The sequence below is a fragment of the Miscanthus floridulus genome, chromosome 8 (genome assembly GCF_019320115.1).
Source record: "Miscanthus floridulus cultivar M001 chromosome 8, ASM1932011v1, whole genome shotgun sequence".
Classification (NCBI taxonomy): domain Eukaryota; kingdom Viridiplantae; phylum Streptophyta; class Magnoliopsida; order Poales; family Poaceae; genus Miscanthus; species Miscanthus floridulus.
Window position 1 is genome coordinate 21,803,730 of NC_089587.1, and position 8,392 is coordinate 21,812,121.

Below are 8,392 nucleotides of genomic sequence, written 5' to 3' on the forward strand. Positions count from 1 at the left end.
TGCTTCACCTACAGTTCAAGTGTCCCAGTGGTTGTCCTCACCGGTGGTTGCCCCGCAGTTCACTCCATATCACACGGGCTTCTCACCAGAGCAGTCACCCTCGCTCTTTATACCTGACACGTCAGTCTCCAGGAGTCTTGGAGCATCTTTCAGTGAGCTAACCGGCATGCCTACACCACCTCATATGCATACTGCCAGTCCTTCCACAGCAACTCCAGTCACAGTGACTACTCAGAGGCTCCCCTCGTCTGTCGCCTCGTCAGATCCTACGATAGACATACTAGCAGCTTCACAGGCAGCATCAGCCCCAGCTCAGACCTAGATCACTTCAGCGACACTTCCTACCACAGAGGGTCAGTCAGTACAGAGCTCAGGGTCAGATGATGATGGTGCCTAGTTCCAGCTTGCCCCACGTACTTCAGCGCCTGACTCATCCGCTGCAGCCCCACCGACTGACCCTTAGGTTTTGGTGTTTGACGCCAAAGGAGGAGAGGCTTCGAGTATGTAGACTTAGGGGGAGCGTGATCTAGGGGGAGCTAGTTATATAGTATTAGCTTATTATATACATTTGGAGTTTTATTTGTGTGATACACTATTACTTATGTATTTGTGTGTTTACTTTCGTGCACATTATTATATCTATGTGATAGTGCTATCTACGTGATTGTGATTTATGACATGTGTGCTCTCTACTTTACATTATGTATATGTCATATCACTTGTGTTATGCTCATTTGCCTTTGCTTCCACGTTTATACTCCGATGCAAATGAGCTTTGTTACATGTACTCATGCTTAATTCATATCCTTTGACTACATTGTGTTGGCTTGGGTCATACAAGCTCGACCAATACTTTTGTTCTTATCGATAAAAGCTTATATGAACCAAGCCTATAAAAAACCTTACTCTTTCACATACTCGAGGTGGTATTGTCATCAATCACCAAAAAGGGGGAGATTAAAAGCATCTAGGCCCCTAGTTGGGTTTCGGTGATTAATGACAATACAAGATTACTATGACTAACGTGTGTTTTGCAGAGGCAATTAAGTTAGGTCATAGTAATAGAGATCGATTGGGCAATCAAAGTTGTCATGCCCCTACAATGGAAATTGTTTCGGTTTTCAAAGGATGGACGACAAGGTTAAGGATGACTAGTTCTAAGTGTCGATTGGAGTTGGAGTGACACTTAGAGTAGTTTAGGACTTTGTTTTTCCTTTGGCCATACTATTAAGGAGGGTATGGATGGGTAGCTTGACCTAGTTGAGTCTAGTGAGTTAGGTGTGGTGCACACTAGTTAAAACTAGCTCTAGAAAGCTCCTATGAATGCCTAAGATCCTTTGGAGCGAACTTCATTCACATATGATCGAGAGTTGGAAGTGAATGGAGGGTCAAATGCTGACCGAATGCTGGCCCCGGTGCGACCGGACGTTGGCCGCAGGGTCCAATCAATTCATTTGATCAGCTGACTGCGTTCGGTGCGACCGGACGCTGAAGGGGTCATGTGACCGGACACTGAAAGGCAGCATCCGATCGACTCTAGTAAGGTTCCAGAGAAGGAAATCTGCGACCGGACGCGTCCGGTCAGTACTGACCGGACCCTGAGGGTTCAGCGTCCGGTCGAGTCCAGTAAGGGTCCAGTAAGGGTTTCATGCGACCGGACGCGTCTAGTCAGTGCTGACCGGACCCTGCCAGCGTCCGGTCAACTCATTTTTACTGGTTTACGGGTTGAACTAACCGAAGCATCCGGTCAACACGATCGGAGCATCCGGTCACCCCGCAGAAGCTCATAACGGTTCGTTTTTTAGGCTACCTTATAAATAGAGGCTCCACTCATGTGTGAAGTCACTTTTGCTCATTCCAACAACTGAGAAACATGTTTGTGAGTGCCAAGAAGAGCAAGGTCCTAGTGAGGTGATTGAGATTTGAGAATCCAAGAGAGTAGCCTCATTAGTGAATCAATAGTAGCCAAGTGTGCATCCATCTTCTCATTAGGCTTAGCGTGGTCAAGTGAGAGTTCGTGCTTGTTACTCTTGGTGATCACCATCACCTAGACGGCTTGGTAGTGGTTGGGAGCTTGGTGATCAACCGGCGGAGCTTGTGGGTGACCCAACTCAAGTTGTGAGCGGCTTTGGGTGATTCGCCGTGATGAAGTGTCGAAGAATCAACCCGTAGAGAGCACTTAATCCTTGTGCGGATCAAAGGGGAGCTACACCCTTGTGCGGGTGCTCCAACGAGGACTAGTGGGGAGTGGTGACTCTCCGATACCTCGGCAAAACATCGCCGCGTTCCTCTCTCTCTTTACTTTGAGCATTTACTTTGAGTATTTACTTTGTGCAATTCAATACTTGTTGTTACATTTATAGAATTGCCATGCTAGAGTAAGTTTAGAACATAGGTTGTAAGTCCTTTGTGTGTTAGTTTGATAGAAACACTTTTCTAGGCACAATGGGTTAATTGGGCTATCCGTAGGATTTGATTATTGGAAGAAAATTTAGAATTAGCCCAATTCACCCCCCTCTTGGGCATCTTGATCCTTTCATACATGACGTACACCATATCAAAAACTTGTAACAACCCATATTATACAACATGCATGGTTAGTTAATTAAAAGATCCAAAATATCCATCAATCAACATGATTAATTAATATTCTATACCACACAGCTGTTTCACGTACTCTCGAACATTTATTTATTAAAGCCTTGATACAATGTAGACAATCCCAAATAGCACTAAACAAACTAAACCTACAATGCACTTCAGCAGAATAAGGATTTTGCGATCAATTCCAACTAAAACGGACAGATCATTCTTTTACTGGTTCACTGCCTCATCATACATAGGTGCACTCTCATCAGCCGCCTCAGTCTCCTTTGCAAAAGATTTTTGGACGTGCCCAACATACTCTTCCTCCCAGTACCAACCATCACATGATCTGGTGCTATCCCACTAAAATTACAACAATAAATTAAGAACTTTAATCAAAATCATCACGAAAAATAGCTATAAACCATAGCAAAACATGACAAAAAACTACTCACTTCACGATCCGGACACGTGTAGAAGATGCGTCCTTGGTTGGGACCCTTCTTCTTCACTCTGTACTCCTTCATAATCTTCTGCTCACACTTACTGCACGCAATGAGAGGGAGGTCCGGCCTCAGTCTCTTAGGGACCCCATGCGAGGCTGAGGACCTGGAAGCAGTCGCCATCTATGACTCTCTATACTCATTCTCATCAACTACTATAAGTTTCTCATTTTGTGAACCATAAAATTAAATGAGCTATATACAAAAAAACCTTTTATTTCTCAATTTACTAAACCATGCATGAAATGAGGCAATGAAAGGTGCATACTAGTTTTGATGAGCTACTATAAGATTCCTTCATCTACATATGCAAACTATCAAGTGATTTTGAGCTCAAATGCCATATAAATAAAAAATATCCACCATTGTTCCCAATCTAAAAAACAAAAAAATTCTCTATTTCTAGACATGAAATGAGCCAATGAAAGGTACATACTAGTTTTGATGAACTACTATAAGCTTTCTTCATCTTCATATTCAAACAAGTGATTTCAATCTCAAGTGGTATATAAATAAAAAAATCCACCATCATTCCCGATCTAAAAAACCATAAATTTCTCTATTTCTAGACCAAGAAATGAGCCAGGCTAGTGATGAAACATGGGAAGATGAAGTTGATAACCTTTAGAACCGAACAATGGATGGAGGAATGAAGTCTTTACCAATCCCGCAAGCACGAACTCCTTCCACGAGCAAGAACAGAGAGCGGGCATAGAGCTTGAAATGGCTAGGCTAGGGGAGAAAGAAGGAGAAAGTATATAGCCCGGGACATGTAGTCCCAGACTGTGGTATAAACCCAGACTACAGTAGCATTCTAGTCTCGGTTGGAGCCACCAACCAGGATTAAAGGTTTAGTCACGGCTGCTAGCATTAATCAGAACTGGAGGGTGACCTTTAGTCCTAATTTGAACCATGAACCGGAACTAAAGGTCCCCTCTTGCTTTCCTCCTACAAAAGTTGCGCCTCTAACCATTGGACAGGGGACTTTAGTTCTGGATGGTTGCTCCAACCAGGACTAATTCTGTCTTTAGTCCCAGGCCAAAAAATAATCAAGACTAAAGCCTAGAACTGAAAATTTATTCTCTGCTAGTGATATATATAGACTTAGCCGCTTCAAAACAAAAATTTTCGGGCTATTATTGACCCTGTTCACTGGTATGAAATTTGGCTGAAAAATATTATTCCGGCTGAATTATTGTGAGAGAAAAACGTGGTTACGGTTGAAAAAAGAAGCCGAACAAACCATTTTTAAGATAAACGCCAATGGCTTTTATATATTTCTGTTTCCTCTCTCATCTTTGTTCGACTTTGGAGCAGCACTGCAGTAGCAGCGACAAGGCCCCACCATCAGGTTGCGGGCAGCGGCCAACGGCCATTTTTGTTCCATAGCGAAGCGCACGTGCCTTGCTGCGACACGACGATCTTGGCTTCCTTGGCGCTAGCGTAACATGAGGAGAACGACCTCGAACCCGGCCAGCTGTTTGCCTACTTCAGGACACGTCGCGGCACAGGCTCAAGGACGTTGGATCGGCATGCCGAATGCGTGGTAGAGCTAGCGAAGCGACAGAGGCTGTCATTGCTAGCGTCCGGGCCTGTCCCTCCGGTGGCAACGTCGAGGTCATTGAGGCCATGTTTAGTTCCTCCGTTTTTCAGAATTTGGCACTACGTAAAATAAAATTTCCCGTCACATCAAACTTGCGGTACATGCATGGAGTACTAAATGTTGACGAAATCAAAAACTAATTGCACAGTTTGGTTGTACTCTACGAGACGAACGTTTTAAACCTAATTAGTCAACGATTGAACAATTATTACCAAATAAAAACAAAACGCTACGGTGCATAAACAGTGCCGCCGAATCCGGCTGCGCCGAATCGGCCTCCAACTAAACACGGCCTGAGGAGTGTGGCCACAGGGTCGTGGGCCCGTGCTGACGGAGCCAGGGAGCGCGCCCGCCACAGACGATGCCCACGAGGGCGTCCAAGGTGTCCTTCACGCTGATGATGGGCTGCGGCAGCGCGTCGTTCGGCGTTGTAGCAGACAACGACTGTAGATGAGGAAGAGGCTAGCGCAGTCGCCTGTGGCCTAGCCTCGACGACATACAGCAAGGGACTGCGGAGAGATGCACGGAGAGGATCATAGGAATTGATCCGAGCTTGTGCAAGAGTGAGCATTTTGATAGTCTTGGATCCAGATGACATAGAAAAATAAATTTGAGGACCATACTGAGACCCGATAAAACCGTAGTGAAATCTGAACATACATTGTTTAGGTATTTGGACAAAATTTTTGCAAGTTTAGAGACCAAAATGACATAGGCCACGTTTAGTTGCGCTCGGAATTTGCGTCGCCGGATTTGTTTAGGTATCTGAACATACATTGTTTAGGTATCTGAACATACACTGTAGCGTACTGTAGCATTTCGTTTGTATTTGATAATAATTATCCAATAGTTGACTAATTAGGCTCAAAACGTTCGTCTCGCAAAGTACAACCAAACTGTGCAATTAGTTTTTGATTTCGTCAACATTTAGTACTCCATACATGTATTGCAAGTTTGATGTGACGGTGAATCTTCTTTTTGCATAATGTTAAAGTTGGGAGTTATGGGTGAACTAAATATGGCCATAGCGATACAAGCTTAGAGACCTGCAGTGCACTTTACTTTGTGTTTAACTAGCAAAGTAACCCATCCTTTTATATATATATATATATATATATATATATATATATATATATATATATAGAGAGAGAGAGAGAGAGAGACCGGTAGAGAATAGAGCTTTACTCCCGGTGGGAAACCCCCTCTAGTCCCGGTTCCCCATCCGGGAGCAAGCATCCAGGACTAATGGGGGTCCTTTAGTCCCGAGTCAAGAATCGGGACTAAAGGAGGACCTTTAGTCCCGGTGGATAACACCAACCGGGACTAAAGGTGCCTCCTGGCATGTCACGATGGCCGGCACCTTTAGTCCTGGTTGGTAATACAAACCGGGACTAAAGGTTTTTTTTATTTCTTTTTATTTTTTTGTTTTCTTTTCAAAATAGGTTTTCGAAGTCGTATTGTACGATGCTAATTATACATTTATACGCGCGTATAGTATGTTTTGGTTCAAGCACAATGAACGTATTAAATCACACAATTCAAGCATAGAAATATATATATATATATATATATATATATATATATATATATATATATATATATATATATATATATATATGCATGCATCATATATATATTTGCATGCATGCATGCATATGTGTATTTTACATTATATTATTTCATGTGCATATATTATAAAAAGATTGCATTACAGTTGTTGTGATATAACAAGTTTTCTCTCATCCTCTAGCTTGGCTTCCATGGCAGTGTTGGGTCGAAGTAGAACTCGCCCTTGGAATCGATGACCTGCTCATTAAAAAATCCGACTATAGACTCTTGAATTGCTTTGATTTGGTCTTACCGTATGACCTTTTCCTCCAACCATCGAGTCTATAGGTTTGAATTAAAGGAAAATAAATTAATATATGTACATATATATATATAAAGACATAGTAACACAATCAATAATAATAATTAAATGAATATATAGTGTATTTTTAGCGTACTTTTAGTCTCTCTGTAGGAGTTCTTTGGGAGACCACCTTGATAAACTTGCAAACATAGTAACCACAGTAGTTGTTCCCTTGTTCCTACCTCAGACACCACTTTACGAGAAAAAGATTTGTCATCCAATCTGGTGATCCGGTGAAAGCTATATGTTTAATTAATAAAGATGATGCGATTTAGGGGACTTACTTTCAAAGGGATTACATTCAGTGGCGCTTTGCATTTTCTCATGTGTTGCTTCTCAATAAAGGTTTTCCAAACACTGCCTAATAAAAAATTTATCACGTCAACAGATATAGTTAATCATCATGTTTGTGTGTATATATAGTTGCTAGAGATACCGAAATTATCTCTGGATAATATCTATCATATCTTGGTAGTCTTGTTGTGGTTTTCTCATCGAGTCATAGATTATCAAGTGACTTTTCACCAGATCAATGTCCATCAATATCCAGTGATTGCTGCATGTGTTTATAGGATATAACACATAACACTCATTAATTAACTAGAATCAACATATGAGCCATTAAGGATGATCGATATTATTAACACTCAGTTGAAGTTGTAGAAAAAGAGTATATCCTTCTTGTTGCGTTGGTTCACTAAGAAGTTCATGAGGTTACTCTCTGACTCAGACTTCCAATTAGTCTTTGGAGTAACTGGGTCTTTGAATACTATATGGGGATCAACAAAACCAATTTTATTGCAGCCTTCCTTTCTGAGCTCTGTCATTGTAAATCTGCATATATATAGTACTTGTTAGGATAATTTATATGCATATACACACATATGATAAGTTTAATAATAGATCGAAAGAATTATTACTTACAGGCAATAGCAGCTAATGATAACTTTGTCCAGAGAGGTCAGGTGGCATAGTTGATGAAATTCTAAGAAATCAACATACATAACATCATCGCCACGGAACCAATGTTCGTCTCTAATTTTGACACCAATGCAGAAGTCTCCACCGGTAGACGTCTGCATGTACCACTTGTTTAGCATGTACATTTGTATCCCCATATCAGATAAGGCTTGAGGGTTGTATAGACTCTGGCCTAGTATAAATTTTTTCTTCCAAATATCAACCTCCGCCGTACTCTCAATGTTTTCATCACCAAACATCTGGTAAAGGTCGAGACCAGTCTCGTCAATAAATTCACCAAGGTGATCCAAATCGACATCCGGATGTATGTTTGCCTGATACATTAATCCTAAATTCGAACCATATTCATTACCAACAACTAGCGGGGGGGCTAATTGGTACGCTTGTTGTCCGAGTTGGGCAACTCCTTTCCCTGCCCGCTTCTTTTTCTATGTCACCTCAATTGACTTGGTGAGAGTGCGGTCATAGTCCGATAACATTGATTTGGACGGCTTACGAGATTCCCGCTGTTGTTGCTGGTAAGAAGCCACCCTTTTTCTTAGAATATCTGGAGCTACGAAGAAGTACGGTTTCTCCGGGTTTCTCCTTGCTTCTTGATTCTTTTTAAGTTTGTCATAGAATCTAGACATATCTTTTTTATATGCATCAGTTCTTTCTTCCTTCTCTTCAGATATTATTTTGGGAATAGCCCTTGGTTTCACGATGGCTTTCTTTGCCGGCGGGGACTGGTTCTTCATTTGCGGGGCTGGCCTCTTGCTAGGCTTCTTGGTAGGCGGGGGCAGGGGAGGCGTTGGAGACAGCATCGGC